At 39.9% G+C, this 24788-nt stretch overlaps 1 protein-coding gene across 3 annotated transcripts in view; it reads right to left on the minus strand.

Annotated features, from left to right (window-relative positions):
* LOC124161858 (ubiquitin-like protein 3) overlaps window positions 1–24788 on the minus strand; it is a 596237-nt gene that overhangs the window by 118488 nt on the left and 452961 nt on the right. Inside the window, exon 1 of one of the 3 annotated variants that reach the window (XM_046538081.1) lies at window positions 11868–11883. The exons of the other annotated variants lie outside the window; for them this stretch is intronic. The gene's annotated coding sequence lies outside the window, so the exon portion shown is untranslated. Of the gene's footprint in view, window positions 1–11867; window positions 11884–24788 lie in introns of those variants that run through there. 3 annotated transcript variants of the gene reach the window in all.

The following is a 24788-nucleotide window of genomic DNA, read 5'->3' on the forward strand; positions in this document are numbered from 1 at the left end:
TGTAATGCACTACGTGCGAGGCTTTTTTGCAGCCTATGAACGGAAGATTTACTATCCTCCACACTTTTAGAATCGCGAAAAAAGTGGTAGCACTACGTGGCTGATTCACGGGCGCCCATTTGTGCAGAAAATAAAAACGAGAGAAGCTAAAGGGGGCGAATGCATCCATTCCCCGCAGGAAATGCACTCTCGTACGAGGGTGGGACCACACCCGAACACGGCAACTTCATTCGTCTCGAAAATAATACGAGTTGACGCGGCTGGGAAGTGTGCTACGCTAAAGCCATCCACTTCAAAGCGGAGTGCCAAGAACGTCTCTTTTTTTCATTTTTCTCGCCGCGGCAACTCGACTCCCCAATGAAGCACAGCCCGCCAGGGCTAAAGGCTGCTGCTGCTCGAGAAACCGTTTGCCGAGTCGATCGTACTCAGCGCTCGTAATCCGATTCACGAATTGTTCCGCGATGGTCAGGATTAAAAGAAGGCTGTCGGAGGCAATGCACGGAGCAAGGAGGCTTGAATGGTTGGTGCATTAACGGACGATGGGACTCCCGAAGGTCACGGCAGATACTCGGATTTCATGAGCGCGTGTTGAAGGAGTAAAAAATACAGAAGATACTGTTCAGGAGAATAGAGATGGAGAGTAGAGCGAAAATTCCACCAGCAAAAAATTATTCGTCTTGACCGGTGCCAGAACCAGGATCCCGGAACTTTTGCCGAATGCTTTAGCCAAATAAACAACCCATGCGCCCTCTTCTCTTGGGTTAAAGTACATGACGCAAATTTGGAAATTTCTGGTTCTATTCCCAGGAAAAGGGGAAGAATTTTTCCTCCGTAGAATTTCAGGCGACGAGACTGAAGTGATCGAACCTATAATGTTAATACCAACAGAAAATCATACGAATTCCAACGCTGTTTCACGAAAAAGCTCATCATTTGCTCCACTCATTAAGGTGGTTAACCCAACGAAGCGCATATCACAGACTACACCGCATTAGTTAATCATACCGAAGGAATCTTAAAATATATTACTTCAAATAATATTTACTACTGATAACTTCAGGCTTGACTTTGTGAAACTTCTCCATATTGGAAATAAAGAATTAAAACCTGAATATGTAACTACGTTACGAAACCCGGGTCGTGCCCATATTAATATAATAGTGAACCTGACAAAGTTTTACTCCTTTATTTCCAAAATAATATTGCTCCGGCATGTCTTTACTGATTGAAATTCAACCAACGTGAATGTCAAGAGTTATCTTAATTCTCACCATCAAGCGATTTTTGTTTGGACATATTCAATCGCGTTAGCTTAGCATTGGAGATCTGACAATCCAACACCTACCAGTGAGCGAATCCAAATGAGTAATTCACCAGAAAAGGCCCAAAATACTTTGGTTAATATGCACGTTTTCCTTCTTCATTTTCCCTACTGAATATCATTAGTGATGTGGCGTATTAAAACAATTACGATGGAGCACAGAATTGAGGGGTTCTTTTTCAAATGAGCGCTAGAACCTCCTTAAGGTCGTCATGCACAGAAGAACTGAAATCAAACGGTGCGAGGAAGACTATTCTTGCAGATGAGACGGTCGAATAGATAGGGAACTTATTCGCCGACCAAATTAATGCGGGAGAACCCTGCCCACGAACTACAGCGTGACAATAGTACGGAGGTGGATAAGGAGCGGCGCCAGCGATGCGACATCATAAGGAATTTCACTCTTCAATTATTTTTCCGCCCTAGAATCGTCCCCGCCAAAAACACCGTCTAATGGAGGCGCGACGGACTGAGCGATATTGAGCGAAAGAAAAAAGAAAAAACTAAATATATTCATTGTAATTTTTCCTTTCATTCCTCCGAGCGTCCCTATAAACAAACATTCCCAATTACCCCAAGTGCTTCAGAATTTTTTTCCCTTACCACTCCAGCAGTCTTTTAATTTCGTTAATGCACGGTGGCGACCGAGAGCCAATGAAAAGCTTTATCTCGGCAATGTCTTGACGGAGCGGTCCGTGGGAAACAAACCTTTGGATAGATGACCACGTGAATCCGGAAGCTAGACCGCTTTTAATTCTAATCCACTTAAAACGGTCAATAACTCCTAGTGAAATATTGTGGACTTGTCGGCGGTTATATCCGGCTACGCCCGAACGCGAAGTTTAATGATAAAAACAATACGGTCAGGAGTTCACAATGTTAGCGCCAAACAAGAAAAGAAATTGAGCAATATAGAGCTATAGCGATTACCCTCGGTGAAGCTTATAATACTGAATATTTGAGACAATACATATCGATCGAATGAACTTTTTGGACGACCACAATTTTTTGCATAAGCATAAGAAGAAAATTGGTGAAATTTATGTTAAAATGGCAAACAAAAAACTCAGAAGCGTGTTGAAACAATGAAAAAAGCAAATGCTTAATTATTTCATAATGGATAGCTCTCTTCCTTTAAAACATATATCATAAGCTAATATATTAACACCATTAATTCAATTAAATCAAATTATATGAGTACCTTTTAAAGGAATAAGAGAACATTAACTGTAGTAAAATTTCCTAGTACTGAGGAAAATCAGTGAAAAATTATGAATAATAAACAAAATTTGAATACAATTTTCATCTTTAAATGAATGTACAGAGGTGCAACTTTGGTAAACGACTAAAATATGAAACTAATCAAACTGAGTTCAATCTTTCACGGGAAAAAAATTGAAAAATGATATCCATAAATTACAGTACCTAATCACGAGATGAAATGGATTGAGTTTGAGATCGCGAAAATATCAAGTTCCCTCCACTTACGGAAATCTAATTATCGAACTTTCGACCGTGGGAGAGGTAAACGAATTTCATTAAAACATTCGCCATGGAAATGAAATCGAGGGATTAAAAATCAAGGACGAGCTGGAGGGAAAGGAAATTTAAAAAATGTACGGAGCCATTAAATCGAAAGAGGAAGATTAGGCCCACAGTGTGGAAATGACAAAGTAATTGGTAAAAGCTAAATAAAAAAAATTATTTTTGGCACGGGCAGCATCCAATTTTCTAGTCAAAACGGACATTGAATGTTCATTTGCTAGATTCTTCATCTTATTCTCGCATATATCTTCAATTTTATTAATAAACGAACCAACAGTTATTCCGAAACGTCAAATTAATTTAATTTTTATAGGTACAATATTTTCATACAAGAGAACGAGTCGCATGAAGTTGAATAATGAGTAATTACCTCCTTTAGCTCCAGTTAATAATTTTTCTCATGCGACTTCTCTCCTGCTAGGATTGTCTCACCTCACCTAGACGTGGATTTTTTGCAGAAAGATAGGCTACGGAGGTGGCAATGAAAGCACTAAATCGTTTTCATTAATAATTCCATAAATAAATTGCCGAAATAATTCGAGAATTACATACGGTCATGAATAGCACGGAGTAAATGGGCGTGTATTAAAAAAGATAAGGCACCAAATCTACTTCAACGTTGACTCTAGAAGGAAAAAATTAAAGACTTCCCATGAGAGAACCTGTCGGCGAAATTACTTCGCCACAATGATGAACAAACTCACGGAACACATTAGTAGGATTAGGTTAAGGAGGGCTTAACGTGGAATTAACCACAAGCCCCAAATGGGAAGCGATTTCGTGATGCGTAATGGCTGCTAGTTAAGTGACTTCGCGTGCGTTCGCGCTTTACGCTTCCGATTGAAGTTGTAACCGCGAGTGAAACAAACGAGAAAAGCACCATGTGCATCCTTTAGAGGAATACGGTCTCCGAACGCCGCAAGCTGGCTAGCGGAATGAATTTCTTAGCTAGGATTCCAAGTCAAGACGAATGGATGAGGTTGCACTCATACACTTTTCTTCCATAGGGTGCTGCAAATTCAAGTTGTTTGCGACCACATTCCAATTATATATCACATTTTTCACCCACAAACGGGCATGATAAGAGGCAAAGGGATTTTTGTTTTCATGAGATAGAAGATTCGTCATGAGAAGGGGCAAAGGAGCTAACTTTTTAGTTGATTACTATGCACATGATACGAAAATAGAACAGACACCACGTAAGTTCAGAATAATATTACGGCACACAGTAAAGCTTGCCTTTCAAAGCGCATTTAGCGACATTAGGTAGCGGTACAATGTTTTTATCAACTACAAGGTAGAAATGGTTTTTGAAATCAGGAAAAAAGAACATTTAAGTGCTTACAAACATAATAAAGATGAAAAGAGTAATTTTGCTAAGCACTTAATATGTAACTGTCACAGAAGCGATTTTAAAATGAATATTTTAAATTTTTGCAATGACCGCCGAGAACTGGATTCTAGGGAACAGTTAGAAATTTTAAAAATTATTGAAAATCAAGATAGTACCCTTATAAATGAATACCTCTACCCATCCTTTTCACCTATTCTGGCGTCCGTTTTAAAATTCATCAAGTAACTAGGTAACAACAAGATAAACAAATTATAATTAGTGCCTGATGATGATGATTACTCATTGAAACCCGGGTCGCGCTCTTATAAAATAAGTGGTATAAGTAACTGTCTATATCCAGGAAAAAAGGAGTAATTACTCGATAAACTCAAATAATACACCCAATTTAAGTTTTAAGAACGGTAAAAGTTCACTGGTTTTCGATATGTAAGTATTCCCGCGATAAACTTCAGCGAGATATTAAATATTTCACTGAGTTATCCGGGGTGATGTCTATTTCCGGAGTACTAACGGGAACTGAGGCAAGAAGAAAACTTCCATCAGACAGAAAGTTTCCAGGCTTCCCAAATTCCCTCATCAACCAAAAAAAGATCCATGATGACCTAAAAATGACATCAGCCCGTCCCCACGAACAGCATGACTGTCCCAGTAAATCTCAATTACTGGGGCAATGAGTGGGAATTTGAAAACCATATTCAAGCAACCTTTTCCTCTTCTCCACAAGATACAACTTCAAAACTTATAACAAGCCTAAAATTTAAACAGAATGAACATAACTCACAATTTAAATCCTCAATCTTTCAGCAAAAAAGACGGGCGTATTTAGAAACGACCCGAAATAGTTAATCTGGGATAACCAGTTTGTTACATTTGACTATTTGCCAAAGATATAAAATAATGTGGTTGACTTTAACCCAAAAATGCACGCAAAAGCGAAGAAAAAAGAGAATATTTATGGATATAACAATTAAAAAACTTACAATTGTTGTCTAAAATTGAAACACAATAATATCAACATTAGAATATAAACATTACTAATTGAGTTACCTGGCTACACTTGTATAGCATATTACTCGAATAATCATAGTATTGCAGCAGTAAAGGAATGAGGCTCCTTTATTAACATTTTATTATGCGTGAAATAAAATTGAAAAATATTTTGTTTAAAACAACTATCAGAGAGCATGTCAAATAGCATTAGATTGGAATGATATGATCTACTTCCACAAAAAAATCCGCAAATCAGGACTAATCTAAAAGCATCCAAGTAATTCCTTCGGAATTCTGCCTTTCGGAAGGTCTATCTATGAAGCGGAAACAACAAAGATACGCTTGCTTTTTAAATTAGGTACATTTTGAGTATCCAAGTCATTTCATTTGAAAATGGAAACGTGTTGAGTAGGAAAAATAAAATGCAAAGAAATTCAGATGCTTCGGAGGACTAGAAAAGTACAGATAACATACAGAATAAGGGATATTACATTCAAGCCTTTAATCACTTTGCAAGTTTCAGCAACGGCCACGGAGGCTTGTTGGCGTAAGCAGAGCATGGTACACTTTTTAGATTACTGAGCACCCAAAAGATAAGGTCAAATTTCAACTTTGCCACATGGAAAATGGCGAGATGTTCCACAAAATTATAAGACATTAATCGAGTTGGTAGATATCATAGAACTAAAAATAAAATCATGTAGGTCAGGAAAGAAATAGGTGGCTATACGAAAATGATCACACGAATGATGGAAAGGGATGTTCGAAGAGCCATGAACATTTAAATCCTAGTATTACACGGACTCACATATATTCTTAACATGACCATCATCAGAATTGCACTCAGTACGACGTTACACGAAATATAAAAATTTTAAGATTTCGGCAAAACAACTAAGGACCACTCTTTAAAAAGAAGTGCAAAATATTATTGAAGGAAACGACTGCTTTGAGCGAGACACTAACAAGGAAGAAAGTCGACCCTCGAGGCGAAAAAATGTACTTACAAAAAATCGTACAAAAAAATTGGGTGGACTGGAATGGGGAGATACGACGCGGTAAGGCTATCTTCCAAACTCCCTTTACCCGACAGAGAAACGTATTCAAACGAAAAAAAACGAAATAGCACGTAAACACGAGCAGTTTGCGCAAGACTAAAGTTTGATAAGACGGCGAACCTACAAAAAAGAAGGAGGCGGAAATATTTTCCTGGACCTGTTTCTCCTGGTGGGAACAGCAGACGCTATAAGGGTTTTGAAGTTCAGGGACCACTGCCTGAGACTAGGAGGGCGAAGACCGGTGGGAGGATTTTAGGGTTCTGCGGCGACGAAAGGCACTCAACGGCTTGAAAAGTTTATTTTTTTTGCAATTCTCAGGAACCGAGCGACTCCGCTCCAAAATTTTTTCTTTCGCGTAGGTAGTTAAAAATGTTCAACAAACCGTGACCGTTTTAAAGAGGCAAATAACCCATTTTATGCAGGATAATGAAACACAAGAGAAAAGTGCTAGAGATAAGGACCTCATTCAATATTTTCGGCGCTATTTCGACTCACATCAACGCAAATTACGTAGCTTTCTTGGTGCAGACATACCGACGACACGACTTCATTTCACGGTCAAGTTTTTGACTTTTTCGACCATTCCCTCGAGCATCTGATTCGTTTCAATAGCCTTTAAAATTCCTTAATGAGGAAACTAAGTTTCCCACACATTGTAAGCAGATAATTTTAAATAGCCATAATTGAAAATACTTTCGATGAATGCATAGCGAAATCAACTACAGAGTTCACAAAAATAAAAGAAAAGAATTGACTCTTCAGGTGAGGAGAAAAGAAAGTGTAAATTCAAATCAAAAGAAAACTGCTATGCAGTAACATGGTCACCAAAATGAGCGAAGAAGTTTTGAGGCACCGAGGCGAGAGATAGAATTCAAAGTTGAATGGATTGAAAGGGTTGGCCTGCAGCAAACAAAAGTTTTCCATGCACCTTTGAGAACATAAAGAGATTACATAAGGCGAAGGGTATCACTGCCATTTATTTATATATGGATAGGAATCTAAGTGTAGTACATAATACATCTTTTAAAGGCAATGCATTTACACCTAAATTACCAGCTTTAGTTGCATGGGTCATTAAGATTTTAATTTCAAGAATGCGGCCCAAATGCCATCAAATCGTTTTCGATCACATAAAAACTCCATACAGGAAACATGAAATCTCCAAAGAAACTTTTTCAAGCATCCACACATTCAACCAATCAAGTCTAAATACCTCAAATAAAACACGTATGGTGAGCTGACGAAACAAAAATGGGCTTTCATGCAGAAGGCGTCCTTTCAACGAACTGAATCGTGGTATTTTCAATGCCCCTCGTGATACCAGTCACAAACCCCAGGGAAAAGGGTTGAAAAAGTACTCTCAGCGCATTTAAAAAAAGAGAAATAATGTGAAAAGCCAACAGAAAACGAAGGAGAGTGGGGAACGGAAGCAGAATAAGGGACCAAAATTAATTTTCTACTCATTTCGGGAAGTTTTGTTCCGTGGCGAGGCGGTCGGGCTTCAAAAAAAACACTTTCGCGACTGGAAAGAGAGCACGACAAAAGAGAAGAAAGCGAAAGGAGAAGAAAGAATGGCAAAAAAATATGCACTGCGACAAACAAGTTTGCTTCCCCCAGTCCCTCGCTCCGGCTGACGATGAACTCACACAAGGGAAGTATTCACGCAAGTACCAATGGATTGAGGTGAAAAAAATACCGCGGCATGAAATCACTAGACGCATTCGGCTCGTGCCCGCACAACCCCGCTATCTGGCGGCGAGCAGGCGAACGAGAGGGGGTATCCGTCGGCAATGAGTGTTCCAACGTAAACGCGACACGTGACGAAACCCTTTGCGAGATCCCTGCGGCCCTCTCTGCGCGGCGTTTTGGTAACACGACTCACAAAGCTGAATCACCGCCATTGAAATCTGAATGACGCGCTGACGGGAAAATTGAGCGTGCCGGCTGGAAAGGACCCTCGTGAAAAACGAAAAAGGCTCAACGTCTGCAGAATATCAGCTTTGAGCACTATGCACTTTCATTTAGAGTACAATAGAAATCCTAGATTCGCGAAATTAACAACGCTCTAACAAGCTTTCCTCAATAACCTCGTATTCGATTACATGCTTTGAATAAAGATAATGATTAAAATTGCCAAGAGTTCAATTTCAAAAGAAACGCCTTTCATACATAGCTGTTGAGATTTTCCCCGAAATTTCTGACTTATTCTAGACCATTTCTCGATATAGCTAATGGAAGAGGTTTAGTTATTATATACCTCACTTAACAGGGGAAGCACGTAAATCTCCAGGTTGACTTGGGTCAACGAGAATATTTTCTTGTAATCGAAAAACTGAATACCGTATGTGAGGCGAAAGAAAATAATAAATAAGGAATTTTACTGCACTAAAACCTCCTAAAGAGGATTTGGCATTGGATTCCTGATGGCGATGGGCGAGTTGTCCGCCGAAACGTTGGAGGGAGAAATGGAGGATCTGACCCGGTGCGAAACCCGAGAAAACTTCACTGAAATTGTTCGCCGGGAAAAAAAAACAAAAATTATATCACTACCTACCTTGTAGTACAGTGGAATAAAATTTGATTGAAGGTGGTCACGATGGAAGAGTATCACCGTAAGTACAACTAAGTTGGAGATACATGAATCAAAAGTAGGGGGATATTCTATTACAATATTCCAGATGAAAGGGACCAATGCCAACAGATAAAATTCAAAGCGTACATCGAAATATTCATTACTTCGCGGCCTGACTAGGAATTCCGTGATCATAAAAGATGTCAATTTGATGAATTATGGAAGCTTTACTCACTTTCCTGGAACGTCAAGAATGGTAAAAAAAATCGTAAAAACATTTTCATTACAATTTCCAAAGAGAATAGGAAGAGCTGAAACTGGTAAGGGTTTGCTGAAAATGCGCGAAGAGACCTTTGTTAATCCTATTTCACTCTCAAGCATGACAAATGAACGCTCAAAATTTAAGATATCGGGAAATACTACAATAAAAAAGACGGAATTTGAAAACTATGATAGATTTTAAGTAACTGAGTACAGAACTTAAGTACAGAAGCCAGGATTCACTGCTATACTCGATACTCAGACGTGGTTTATTTTTTCCATTACGGAGCTCAAGGTTTTACGACATCTTTGCCATCGATCTGAAAATTAAAATAAAATCCATCGGCTTCGAACGTTGAGCCTTACTTCCAGGGTCCCTGCCCATTATCACAGTCTCTCCCTTTATGCAGCACCTATCACTATGCCATAGGATATATTTGCACTATTTTTACAGGAATATCTGAAAATATTCAATGCGGAAATATTTTAATTCTGCGCATTTATTTACTTATATAAGTTTTCTACCAAGTAAGGTAGTTTTGCATGGAGTATTAAAGGAGTAATCTTGCAATCCTACCTCCCTTCATGGACTTCTCTCTCCAATTCATTAAAAGACCCCTAAGTACTCGCCCCACCCATACCTTCAGTCTCCTCCGTACCTGATCTTGAAGCTGCCTCTCCTCACCAATCAAGTCCATCATTTCGTCGTTCCTCCTCTTTTCCGTTCACTTTACTTTCCCATTCTACTCCACACCCACATCTCGAATGCCTCCATTTTTCTCTCGTCCTCCTACCCAAGTGCCCATATTTCCGTGACGTAAAGCGCTACACTCCAGATCAAACTCTTCACTATCCTTTTATTTAGACTCTTACGCAACGATCCCCTCATACGCTTCTTTCTATTCATAAAAGCCTCCTTTGCTAACGTATTTTTCTTCCTGATGTCCACATTGCTGTATTCATTTCCCTATTATGTTCTGACCAAATGGTTGAATTGCTATAACAGTTAGAAATTTCATTTTCCAAGTGTATAAGAAATATTTATATCGTGAGATCCTCTCTTGGAAATGAGATGCTGAGAGGGATAATAGAAAAATAGGGGGCCCAAGCTATGCCCCTGAAGTACTACTTTTCGCCCCCCACCCCGCAATTCGCCACACCACGAAGGAAAAAAACATACGAGTTGCATGCATCCATGCAGAGAGTACCCCAATATTTCCGACGAAAAACCCTAAAGGATTCTTTCTTTGACCCGGGGAAACGAAACAACAACAGAAACATCAAGGTGCGGAAGAAATGCTTCGTCCGGAAGGGCGTCTCCCCTAATTACGAGCACCCTTTGATGTCCCTTTGCTGTACAGAAGGATTCCCATCCTCACCAAACCCCGACAAAGCGTCACCCCCTTATATCCTCAACCACCGATACGTCTTCCCTCGCAGCTCCCCTCACGGAGGAAAAGGCCTTCCCCTTAAGTTTCCTCACGCGTCGACGAACGCAAAGCGAAAAGGCCCCGAAAACCATTCCCTTTACCATCGATGGAAAAGGGCTACGGAAATTCGGGACGGTAAATACCTCATTGGGTTCAGAGAATGACGAGAAAGATGAAGTGGCAGGGGGAAAAGCGAAAGAGGAAGAGGAAAGGACAAAGGATATAGTTTTAGTAATTTGAGGGAAAAAGGGCACAAGGATGATAAAGGCGATGAAGAGAGGAAATAGCGCGCCGAAGGCCGTAATGGAGGAAGAAATATTAGGGAACCCGGGAGCTGGGAAAACAAGGTTTCCGATGTAAGATGGGCATTGAAATGTCTTTTGATCAGAAGATGGATTCCATGCACCGCGTTAAGGAGACGATTGCGAACAGGAAGACGTTACAAAATGATTCCTGGGCGTTTATTTTGGTCTTAATATCGGTCGAAAACACAAGTTAGCGAAGACATTTGCGATTTCTGCTACAATTTTTATCTATGTTATTCAATTAAATCGAAACTTGAAGCACGTACGTGGTGAAGGGGCTCCATATTAATAATGAAAGACATTTTGTTTCTTCTACAAGTTTATAATTTTTTTCTATTTTATTACCGGTTTCGGCTATTACACCATTATCATATTATTTTCTATTTTACTCCATCTTCTTTTTGATAGCGACCGTCAACTGTAATTAAACTTATCCGCCGTCAAAGCCGGAAGAAACACCCAAGAGCCAATTCAAAATCTATGATCAACAAATAACGAAATACGATTCTCTTTATTCGATTGACATATGAAATGCCGAAATGAAGGGAGTGAAATTTCAACATTAAATGGTAACACGGCTCGTATAGATGAAAAAATTGCTAAGTACTAAGGCTCATTTAGGTCACAAAGTAACGACTGCGCGTAAAAAACCCTATTCAATATTCATACGTCAGCAAGGCAGAATATAGTACATGCATTAAAGGTTTTTTCCAAAACATACAGCAAACGACAGAAAAATCCTAGAGGCTTTTCACGCATGGTTTAAGTTCCATTTAGTGCAAGTACTTACTTCTTTAAAGCTCGTTTACAGCCGCACGTGCCGCGGTCATTATCGTAAGACGCGAGCCTAAAACACAATGCACTAAGTCACGCGAAATAAAATTGAACGGATGGGAAACTAAGAGAAAAACTCATGGGATATGAGGTTGGAGAATACAATTTGAAAATATTTATTTCAAAATTGCTAACATCATCCCCTGCACTAACGCAGCTTGTCACCTAATCGTAATGGAATAATTAAAAATAATTACTTAGCAGAGCTCACAATCAGGATCAGGCTCTAACTCCTTCACGGAAGTACAGGTAAAAACTCACCTGAAAAGAGAAAAAATACATTAGCACTAATCCAAGACAGAAGTAAAGAATAATATGTTTTTTATACGTAGAAACATAATTTTTTATTGACGAGAAATCTCTTTTCGGGAAATTAAACTCACTTTGTGCTTTCAACACTGAATATTAATAACCACCGACCACGGTTTCGATACTTCTATATGATTATGAAGGTATCGGTGTTAATAAATATTTAATATCGAAGTACAAAGTGAATTTTATTTCTATTTATTTTATTTTTATATTATTCCCTTAAAGTTAAGCTGAAAACCTATTACAGCCCCTTTTTATTTAACTAAGGAACAGAAATTTAACTAAGGTCAACGGGAAGAGAAATTAACTACGTAGTGGCCAGGAGACATAAAGGACAGTTCCAATTTCGGGTTCAGTCTATTTTTCCCATGGGAGTACTTCCGAGCTATTAACCATTCTGACGTGAAATTATCACAGCACGAGATAGGTGAGGAGGTGCATAAATCATGTCGGGTAAAGGAGCTAAAATTAGTCCGCCCGCACGAAAACGACTCAATTCGTTCGCTACCACAGGACAGCGCGACGGTCCATCGAACCCTTCGTCCCGTGATTGGTATCGCAGAGCACACAGCCCAGTCCCTCGATGATGCACACGTTTCCCCGACCCCAAGCAAAAGAGAGCCACTGCCCATACCATCTACGCTGCCCTTACATTGTGGACGAAAAGAATTCGCGTGCATCATTTTTTCTGCAGCATATGCTGTGAAATACGTCAATGACAAACCACATCGCTGGAGACTATCACAAACGCGATATTCATAGACACGCATATTAAATTATTGCTCCAGAATTTTTAAATTAGGATGTTTCTGAGATAAATATTAGCATGCTCCAAAAGACTTAACATTTTCAAAAATTCCAATATTGCATTAGACAGCCTTGGAGGCAACCGAGTTACAGTGAAAAAATGCACTGGATGGCGGAAGAACACATGAAACCTGATTGGGAATAGACAGAAGGTGTGGATGGATCAAAGGCTAAGCGGATTGGGAATAGTGACCACCCAGGTAGAATTAAGCTCAGATAGTGCGGACGGGAGAGGAAAAAATAGGGTTCATGTTCACAATGAAAAGGAATAGGCCTAATTATAAATTAAAGAGGGAAATTCAATGGCCGAGAGGAGACAATCCGGGCTCATCATCGAAATGTTCCATGCAAACCTAATTTAACCGAGAGATAACCCGTCTGCGATCCGAAAAAATGTATAATTCACTGGGTTACCAAATCAAAGATGCTTCAAAACTGTCATCTAAAATCTACTTCACAATCAACTTACCATATAAATAAACTAGCGACCATTGGACCTTACTTGAAAGTCGAAAAATCCCAACTACTCCAATAACCGTTAAAACCAAAGAACTCCAATAATTATTTATTTAAGTGTTCTGCCTCCACTCTCACTTTTTCATTCCATAATTTACGCTTTTTCTACACTTTCTGTTCCCAGCTTTTCAAACAATTTCCTCCTGTTAAAAGTTTCGAAATCCCCTCAATTCTTCCCCCTTTCTTCCCACATCCACAATCATACAAAGCAAAAGATCGATAAAGTAAGTAGACATAAATTCATACAATTCAAAATAAATATTCTCTCATATTAAACTCTTATCTCATCGCACTAGTTCATTCTTCATGTTGGCATGCTTTCTTTCATTCATTACATAAATCTCACCAAACTTCTCCAATACCTCTTGTCCAATTTCCTTCTCTTACACCCTTTAGCATTCCCTCGCCTCTCATCATGTTCAAAGGTCAGCTACCCAATTTTCCCCACATCTCACACAACATTTATTCTTCTCACCGACTTGATAAGCTCCTCTACTTTCGTCACTCTACAAATACAGGTCAGACTAAAAGAGTGCCACTGAAAAACCAAACGATGATGAAAAATCCTCCATTCTACAGGGACACCATCAGAAACCGGGGCAAGCGTATCGACCAGGCATCGCCGGATAGCCACGATACACCGGAGTGCACTCTGTGAGGTAAACAAACTCCGGGTGCGGATGCACGTATGCTGGGGTGATGGCATCTATTCCCATAATTCTTCACCGCAGGGGAGTTTGCCGGCAGAGGCGGGAGAGAGCCTAATTACACGGTGTACTGATCCCTTATCTGCTCCGCACCCACTGAGCGTGCTAAGGCGCCGTGTTCCCGCTCCGCACCCGGCCAATGCAACGGCGGGCCTCGCGAGGAAAACAGCAGGCGGGACTAGTCGAGGGATAACTCCTGAAAGCAGCACCTTGCACCACGGTGACTTGAGAGAATATGCGGCAAAAAGAGCAGACGGGCAAACGGAAAGGAAATGAAATACGTCAACGATAAATCACATCGCTCCAGGTTCACACAAGCACGATGTACATAGGCACGCATATTTAATTCTTGCCTCAAGACTCGGAGAGATTATAAACGTTCAGAACTTTTTAATTTAAAGGCTTCTGTAGTTATTATCGCTATGTACCACAAGATTTTTCAAAAACTTCTCCAAAATTTATTTCATAACACAACATAGATTACCTGCTAGCAATGCGAACATTCTGAAGGATATAGAAAATTGGGCGCAGTATACAATGGAGGTCATGTAACTGACATTAAATACGAGGTATTCAATAAGGCAGGTTAAGCGTAACCATCATAAAGGGGACAGAGAACGTAGATTTGGAGGTTGAATGAGATATTACAATGATAAAAAGGAGTTAAAATCAATAATGAAAGTGCTTACGGCGGGTAAGTAGAAAAGGAGTAGATATTAATTTCATGAGATTTAGAGAGGTGAGACGTACGGGGGAATATTAGTAAAACTACATATCTACTTGTTGTTGATGTGTGCTAGAATGAAGAATCATACATGAAAGGAAAAATGGAATGAGGAGGGGCTCGATTCGTCATTGGGAAGTAGTACTTAATAAGCAGACAGGGAATGTGGATGAAATGTGTACTGAGGGGAATACGAGCACCATGGATTAGGGACAGACGCTGAGAAGTCCTGGAGGGAGCGAGTATGTGCTGGACTAATGGATGAGGATGAATGGTGAAGAAATGTATTCCATAGCAGACATAAATATAAAAACCCATGTGCTTCCATCCATTTTTATCATGACAGGTGCATCAACATAGACATATGATAATTGCCACGCAAAACAGCAATAAATACAAACTTAAAACGCATTAAAATTTTTGAGATACACCGAATAGAGACGGTGTTCGAGAGAAAATAATAATCGCAAAGCTTTCTACACAACTAGTAATACGGACAAAGATTCCAATATTTAATTAGTAGTACACAGAGGTATAGCTAGCTTAAAAGAGGGAGGATTAAAAATGGGCCCGACTTAAGACTCTAATATAGAATAAAACGGAGAGAGACGGATTAAAGCATGAGTATAAAAGGCATTAACAGCAAGAATTTCGGTGCTTTTTGTTCAATAAGTAACATTTTAGAGAAAAAAATTATTACCCCAATTCTCGCTTAGTACCAAAAAAGGGAAAGAAATATGTTTATCAACAGCACATCCTTGCAGAAAACATGAATGAAAAAACATCCTTGAATTTCACAGAATCAGCAAATAATCTCATGAGCCCCCCCGGATATGGCGCACTACCTATTTCTTTGGAATTCCCTTGCCTGCAATTATAACCCAATAGGATACGTTAGTACCTCTCTTTATTTGAACAACATTCCCTGCGAGGGGAATTACGCCCAACGGTTAATGAGCTTCTCCTGCTCCCATGAGATTTCCAACCGGCACCGAGATCTTTAATTTCCAACGTGGGATTTACGAGAATGCAATAAGCGCTCGCATCCGGGGTCATCCCTCGCATTCTCCCGCGGACGCTACACGCAGGGATAGACAGGGGCGCTCGATTTCGCAAAACCGTAAACCTACTTTTGCAGATTGCAATTTCCGTAAAAAATCCGAATGCGGCGCTTCAATCCTGCACGTGGAGCGGACGCGTTGTCTGCTCCGGAGGCGACGATCCGCGAGGTAGGAGCGGCTACGGTGCAAGGTGTGGGGAAAATCCGGACGGCCGAGTCCCTTAGCGGACGATCCGACTACCGGCATAAATTTCGCGTAGTACAAATCCATTTAAATTTTCGTCCGAGGAAAGATACGGCCTTGGCGAGGAAAGCGAGTATTGGGAGAGATACGTTGTAATTTCACTTGTTTTATACAACCACATTATAAATCCTAAGGAGTCTTCAGGATAGTAATAAGAAGAAGTCTTTTATAGCCTTATAACCCTGGAACAACGTGGAATACATATGTTAAAATTCTCCTTTTTCGGAATATGACCAAGTGCTTCATCGCCGCAAAGTTGAATAAATTCCTCTCTGGATTTCCGCCGGAGTGATTAATTATGGGGGAATATACGAGGGAAAATCAGTCCGTCCCGCTGAAACTTGATTTTTGTTGCTACTTTGAACGCCCTTTAATAGGCTTTCAAAAATGTCCGTAGCGCGGTAATGGGTTGAGTCGAATCCATTCATTATCAATATTTACTAGACGTTACAATCGCGAAGAATAGCATTAAAAAGAAAACATATAGGCCATCGATAATAATTTAAGCAACTTTTATTTTCATTTAATAAATTAAAATTTTTAGGTAACTATGAAGTGTATTAGCTTAATTACCATCAATACACAAAGCCAATTCATTGCAAAAAAGGTATGTCAAAATTCTAGTATCTTGATTTTAATTAGTTTACTGATGAATTCGTTTTATTTTTTATTTTATTATTGTAAAAAAATATTTTAATAACCCTTTTATGCTTTCATGTATAAAATTTATTTACCCATGTTCATTCAGAGCTCTGATGAAGATACATAAATATACCGAAAAGTTTAGCAAAAATTTGCATTTAAAACCTTAAAGCCTTACTTTCCAAGGCACTAATCAACATTAAAAGATACAAAGTTGTTCGGTTACATGTTCACGAATATAAATTTCGGATAAAATCCCTGATTATAGCTTCCTCACCTGTAAAATTCGAATCCCTCTGACCGTCAGCGACGCAAATGGCGACATTAATAAATCCATTGAAATGCGCAAACATTTAGATGCCGATTGGAGAATCTACAACTATATGATATTTGAGGATGAACTATTCGAAACCGGCACTGAAGATAAATAGCAGAAGCGGGGTCCAAGCCAATCACATAGACCCCCTCTGATAGCAACCAATCAACCATACTCGGCTGAGGGAGAACGCAATAAAATCTGACAGCCTTTACAACGCAAAATTGTCCATCCGTGATGACGATGCACGAGTCAAACATTGAAACGTCGCGAACTTTCGATGCATGACGTACCTCGACAACGGAAAGCTGCGAATTCCGGAAAGACTTTATTCTTCATCCTCAGCGTATACATTTTGTAACAATATGAATACTATACTGTAGATCACGCTAGCCCTGTCTTTACGCTCTACATCTGCTAAGTAACATAAAACCCAAAAACCAAGCTTAACGCAAGATTAAAGTCATCATCGATAGCCTGTTGACACATTACCCCTCCGCCAAAGATATTCACTTCTTACCGACCACCACTGCCAAGATCCGTTTCCTCACCTATCAAAATGACCAAATATATGAAGCGAAGACCGAACACCGGAAAGTCTCCCGGTAATGCAGCCCTGGCACACGACGACCTCGAATCACTCGAGTCTCAAATCACAAAAGCCAACCCATTCCCGCGCCAGAATCTTCCGACCCCCGGCTTTTTAAAGTTGCCAAAGGACCGGGGCAGCTGTTGTGGAGAAGCATCGCCGAGATGGGAGGGCGCGGGGGCGTGGGGGGCAGAGAGTCCGCAAGGGAGAAGTTGACAAAGAGGCGGACGGCATGCGATGCGGGGAAACATTTACGGGGCGAGCGTTGGCGCCCAACCAAGTGGGACACACCTCGAAAATGGGACCTCCAGCCTCTCACGTTGCTAATCGATTGCCGAGGCGAAAGAGAGGGGACGAGATATTTGTATTAAAGGACAATGAGCCCAGTATCGGGTTCGCCTCACTAAGGAACAAGTTGGCACTGGCCTAAAAAGGGTGGATTGAAAGATAAAAGAATGAAAACTCTGAAGGATAAATCTTATGTCGACTGAGCATAAAGGTGTCTATAATGTTGAGCATAACATATTTAATGGTTTCTCACGTCGATTGGTTAACGCATAATTCCCGCAATTTATCTGACTAATTGTAAACTGATCATCAAAGTCATTCATGAAGTAGAGGTCCACGGAGAAGCAAAAAACACTTAAACTGAAACATATTACCTTTTTAAATCTGCCTACACATCTGCCGATAAAAATAGTTGAGGTAGTAGTGCTATATTTTTTCATAGTCATAATATTAAACCATTTCAGATTAGCATTTCGCTACTCATCCCGACCTGTACCCCCTTCCGCACTGAACTTCCTTCTTCAATATTTTTTGGCATTGAAAGTCATAAACCTGACGGATTGAATAAAACAAATGGAAATACTTGACTATGAAAAGAAAGTATGCAGATTATCGCAAGTTAATGAAAATATTTGCGAAAAAATATTGATTTAAGGTACGTTATGTCAGAAGACATTTGAAAAAATTACGTAGTTTTCTGAGCCGATGGAATATTAATGCTTCAACTTCTTTTAAGTTAATTCTGTAATGTCATTACATTAGAAAATAATGGAATAAAAAAATTGAATTAATGAATGAGAGATTAAAACTTAAATAACAGTTAAAGACGTGGATTGAAAAATAGACAATACAAGCAGGGTAGCCAAAAATTATATTGAAATTTAATTATGCATATGATAGCGGCGAAAGCAGTATTTTTAAAACGATACATTCGAAAAGATGAAATTATTCTTTGAAGCACTTATTTGTGGTGACTAAACCTGCATGAATATCTGCCGGAATGACAATGAAATTGCGGTGAGAATGGTTCAAACGGCAACTATGCATCCCGCGGGAGCGAACAATCACCCTCTTGGACTTGTCTCGGTCAGTCGTCCTTGCTCTCTCGCCTCGGCAGCGATCAAGCAAGAGGGATTGCCAGCAGCATAAAGACGGGTTGCGGGCGAGTGAATTGATTCTTCGCGCCGCAGGGAAATAAACGAGTCAGTCAGCAGCCTCCTCGCCGACAGTATCTTCCACACTCGCGGCGGGCGGAGAGCCTTTGGAATTGTTCCAGGTCACCCCGTCAAGGACGCACGTGTCCGCGGAGGCAAGGGCGCCTCCGTCAGATTCGTTCCCCACCGATGGGGTTCCGTTGTCTGGAAATTAGCCGCTGCAACAGCATTCAGAGAGCGCATCACTTCCGCTGGACCAGTCGCATTTTGTTTTTTTTTGGGATGTATAGCTAATTTAAAACTTAAGAAATGACCTCACCGACTTTATGTCATCACCATGAAATTTTCAGGCCATATAGAGTAAGAGACTATAGTCAACGACCGTATTATTATTACTATGGTATTATACCCATTTAGGTAGGTTTTCATGGAGTACTTAAGAAGCATTCTGGGAGCATCCCCTACCTTCAAGCACTTCCCTCTTCAATTCTACTCCCTTTCATTCTACACGTATCTCTTCCATTTAGAGTAAGACCTACTCCATTTATTTCCATCTAAAAATCCTATTCTTTACCTTCCACTCCCCCGTTTGCCTATCAGTCCAATACTGTTTCAGCATCCCCTCCCCGCTAACACTACCTACCATCATAACTTCAGTCTCCTCCGTCTATCACCTAGAAGCTGCCTCTCCTCACCCACCACTTCGTTGTTCCTCACCCTCTCTGTCCACTTCACCTTTCCCATTCTCTCCACATCCACATCTCGAACGCCTCCAGTCTTTTATCGTCCACCTTCCTAAGTGTTCATGTTTCCCATCGAAAAGAGCTTCACCGCAGATTTGACGGTATCTCAAGTAAAAAAAATATCCGAGAAAACACAGGAATTTTTTCAAATTTTAGATACAGGAAAACGTCTACCAGAGTCAATTTCATAAGCCCATAAATTTTGAAGATGATGGCATAAGTTATGAAAGAGGGATACGTCACCAAGAATACCGGTCGAGCAGCAGGAAGAGAACTCATTACTTCCGCTCGACAAGTCAAATTTCGTCCCTTCATCTGGCGCATTTATTGTTTAAAACTTACTCCAGAGTCTTGAAATTATCAGAGAATGTACAGAAGACCATAGTCAAAAATATCCGAACCTAAATTATGACAATTATACCGAAGCTATTTTCTATTAGTTTAGCATCTTGAGATATTCAATATAAATGGAAAGACCCTTGTCAATATTCTCGGCATCTAAAATTTTCTTCGGTACTTTACCAGATTAATTTTTGTATATTTTCAATAATTACACGTAGAAAAGGTTCTACCCTAGATATTCATAAAATTTCAAATGATAGTTTAAGCTTTAACATAGAAATTTGTCAGGAGGATGGTAAAAAACGAAGACGGTCGAGATAGAGTTATGCATCCTTGTTAGGAGATTCCATTCAAAGTGAACAATTAAAAAATAATCTTTTTCGCATATTCGACGAAATTGTTTTTCGCAGAGACCATTTTTAGATGTCTGATATTTTAATGCAATTCATAGAAAATAAGAATAGAAATCCCAGTTTTGGAAATAGCCAATAATACAGTACAATGAGAAGAAAACATTTTGACATTTTCATGAAAAAGGTATAACCTCCGTTTCTCGCTGGAACTTCTAAGCTTCCGCGAAGAGCGTTCCCACCGCTCGCGATAAAGGCAGGATTTTCTCGTCCGTTCCCAGGCGTAGGGGGAGCTAAACTCGAGGTCGAGTGTCAGGCCTTTTGATTTTGACGCGAGGACCCGAGGGGAACGCCCGTTATCGGTTGTGGCCGAAACAATTACGCCGCTATCTATCCGGGGCGTTTGGTGACGGGTTGCGCTCAGGGGCCCCGCCAGAGGTAGGGATTTTTCGATCACGTAGATCTTCGCCTCAGCCTCTACAGTTGCTTCGTTCTGATTAAAGTAGTTTTTCTGCACGGAAAGGAAGGAAACCTTAATTAAGATAATAAGATGGCGCAAGTTTTACTCGCAATGAATTGAAAATTATAAATCTCGAAAGCGGCAAATAAGTTTCCTATTTGTGCTGGAGCCTTAACTTACAAAACCTTGAATAACCCATCGGGTGGGACACTTTTTTACCCTAAACTCCCATTATTTTCCCAATCACTCCTTGCTCCCAGGGGAACAAATAAAATATTGGAAATTCAACTTGACATTGAAAATCCATATTTTCTTACCAAAGGGTTCATTATTTTTTCTCCTTCGGTTTTCATAACGACACATGACGCAAGGATTTCATGGCTATCAGGATTCAGAAATTTTTATGAAAGCAATTGAAATGAAATAACATAAGTAAATAAATAAGATATAAAATAATATGAGATAACATAAATAATGACATGAAATGTAAATGGAAGATGAAATTACATCAGTGACGATTATGACTTTATTTCTAGCCAAAAGGATGTTAAAATTAGTTCTTGAAACGTATTTAAAAAACGGTGCACAATCTGGCTCTCTGAAATGCCAATAAGTATCTGAAACTGACAATTTTAGATGCATGAACCTTACTGTACCTCGAAGTTATTATTGACCTGCCAGTTCCCTCCCACTTTTAAAGCGTCGTAAATCTAACCTAGTTTTCAGCTGCTACCCATTTTAAGCGAGTTTTCTTCCCATACAACGGTAAAATATTATCTTCTGCTTTATGACTGTTGGCTCGGGCTTATCCTCCCATAGATAAGGAGAAGGCCTTCAGGCTTCTCCGTGGCATTCAGGGAACCTTGGTCGCAAACCAACTGGGCACCACCTTTGGTCGTTTTCCAAACCGGGCTTCCCCGAATCTAAGGAATGGACATAAATTCTATTTCTCGCATTCAGTGACTTAGGAAATGGTAAGGGGATTTGCGTCTCCAAGACACATGAACACCGTAACAGACACCCCTAGGGCTATCGGGGAAGGAATGGACTTCTTTAGTACACTATCTTGCAGCCGCACGACTTTTTAGATAAAGGACAACCACACCGCGATTTAAATTTTCGACTAATGTTTGGACAGTTAAGTTGACGTTTAGCTGTTGATTGAGATCCTAATAAAAAATTAGAAACCCAGACTCGAAAAGATTGAGGTCCCGTAAATGCCTTCATGGGATAGATAGAAAGGATAAATATTACAATTGCAATTAAAGGAATGCCCAGGACAACAGAGGAAGAATTATTCGACACATTCTCCGGTGAAATAACTATCAATAATTATTTTATTACTTTCTTTCTTCTTGACATTAACGTAAGAATGTCCTGCCGCGGTTGGATAGCTTGGCTTTTCTATCACAATTTGGCAGAAACTGGAACTGTCTAACTGATTCCTAACTAGAGAGAGGAAATTAGAGAGGAGAAAAGGTGGAGGATCCTTAAATTGCAATACAAACACTGACAGCAAAACGGAAAATAAATTAACGGCGAAAGCGGGTGACAAAACAAGAAGTTATTCAAATGAAATATTTATTTTGCACGAGCAGTTTAGAATTACAAAGGAATAAAAATTGGTTCCGAGACGCAACGTACTTGACGGGTGAAATAAAAGACTATCAATAAAGTTTATTCTTATTTACAAGACTGCAGGTTGGGAAGAGGAGACAATTTTCATGGACAATTACTGAGCATTCCCCAATAGCTTTTGGAAAGACGCAAAATATACCAAAAGGCTTCAAAAAATCGGATGCAAGCGAGTAAAAATGAGGGAAATCAACACGAAAAATGACGGCTTCAAATCACGGTAAAGCGAGAGAATTCTGGTAAAAAGAGACATGTCTACCAGGAAATTCGACGTCAGCGAAATATTTCGAGGAGCATTGTCCTCGACACAAGAGCAAACAGGGTACAACATGCGGTTCGCACATCCTCATTCCGTATCCTACGTTATCTCCTTCCTGGCCAGCGACGCCCCTTATCTGTGAGAAGCTACTGTCTACCTCACGGAGCCAGACACGCGAGAAATATAACCACATTGGCCACCTCCTAGTCAATGTCCTTCCTTCAAAAGAAACAACTTTGGGTCACTCACCCAGAATCACCATAATTACGTCGAGAGAAAAATTCTAGCAGTGAGGATATAATAGATATCATTTAGTTAAAATTATAAATACTACATACGCGCGGCATTGATGGCTTATTATTGAAGCAATAGTTCAAATTACCTCGATCTGGAGTGATTTGTGCATTCCAATGCAAAAGCTTAGTGCCCGTTTTCAAATGAAGGAGCCGAAGCGCCGCGAGGGAGAAAATTTTAAATAACTAAATATATGACTAAAATGTATTTCTCTGTTGCCACTAAATTTTCTTCCTTAGAATAGTGAGGTATATGTTCTAGTAATTAAATATACTTTTCGACCTCTTCAAAGACTTTGCATCAGAGGAAAGTTCATGAACACTATTGTAAACATCAATATTTAACGATAACAGGATGGATAAAGCCAAACCTTGAATTATAAATCAGATTAAACATGTCTATTTGACTACAGGGTGGAGAGTAATAAGGAATTGCATGTTTTAAGGCAATATATTTTCGCAAACATTAAAAAAAATTAAAATGCGCATGAATCGTACACATTTTTCCCTCGAAAATTGTGCAAGGGTTATTTGTGGTCAATCCAAACAAAAGTGTAATATTATTTACTCCTGCCAGTTTTTTTACCTAAATTTATACCTTTTAATAAAGCGTTTCAGAGGTAAGAACTAATCGAATGAAACTGGCTATCTTGCCAGTATTCATTTTTTATTCGTGAAAAAAAATAATGAACAAAATTGCAAGAGCAAAAAAACTTCCTATGAACCATTTCTGGCTAAAAAAGGGCAAGATATATTTCATACAATTACATTTTTATTATGTACTAAACTCATTCTGGTCTTTGAAAAAAATAAGATATTTCATTCATTAAAATTGATGAAGATAGTAATTCATCGATTAAGCCCACTTTAGACTTATTTTAAACTTTATCTTAAAGCGGAAAAAAGTGACATGAATTTAGTTTAACGTAGAGGCCTCCATAAGTCCTATTCCCAAGTGGAAGAGGTGATTGAGAACTCGATAGACGACGAGGGTGAATAATATCACCAAGGGAACCAAGGGACCTCCCAGGGCACGCTGTCAGGGCTAGTTATTAGCGAAGGGTGAGAGAGAGGCAATGGATTAGGAGGAAGTGAACGGATTTTCGTGGCATGGTGCTTGGGCGGAATCTGGATTTCGAACTCCCCGAGTTTCGGAATGGAGTCTGCAGGGACACACATAAGAGGAAGAGAGTCCACTGTGAATTCCAATCGAGTCCCAGGAGTGGTGGTGCAGACGTTGGAGGGGGTGAACGTCCCCAGGAACAAGAGGGCGAATGCGCGAGACGTGAGTAGAAGGGTCGTTGCGGTCAATCTCTGCTACTCCACGGCAAGTCCTCGCCTCCGAAGGGAAGCGGTGGCAAGGCTTGAGAATGGGGGAAGAAAGCTCCCACTACGGAAACTTAGAATAACATGGGACTATCATTATAGTACTCTACCAATTAAGGTAGTTTTCCATGGAGTACTTGAGAAGCATTCTGGGAGCCTCCCCTTCCTTCAAGCACTTCCCTCTTTAATTCACCATAAGGCCTACTCCATTTCATTCTATCTTAAAATCCTATTCTTTTCCGTCCTCTTCCTCGTTTACCTAACATTCTAACTTCTGGCACAGTTTTCAAACTCCCCTCCCCGCTATGTAATCGCTTTATCCATACCTTCCGTTTCCTCTGTATCCCATCT

The sequence above is a fragment of the Ischnura elegans genome, chromosome 7, assembly GCF_921293095.1.
Source record: "Ischnura elegans chromosome 7, ioIscEleg1.1, whole genome shotgun sequence".
NCBI classification, from domain to species: Eukaryota; Metazoa; Arthropoda; class Insecta; order Odonata; family Coenagrionidae; genus Ischnura; species Ischnura elegans.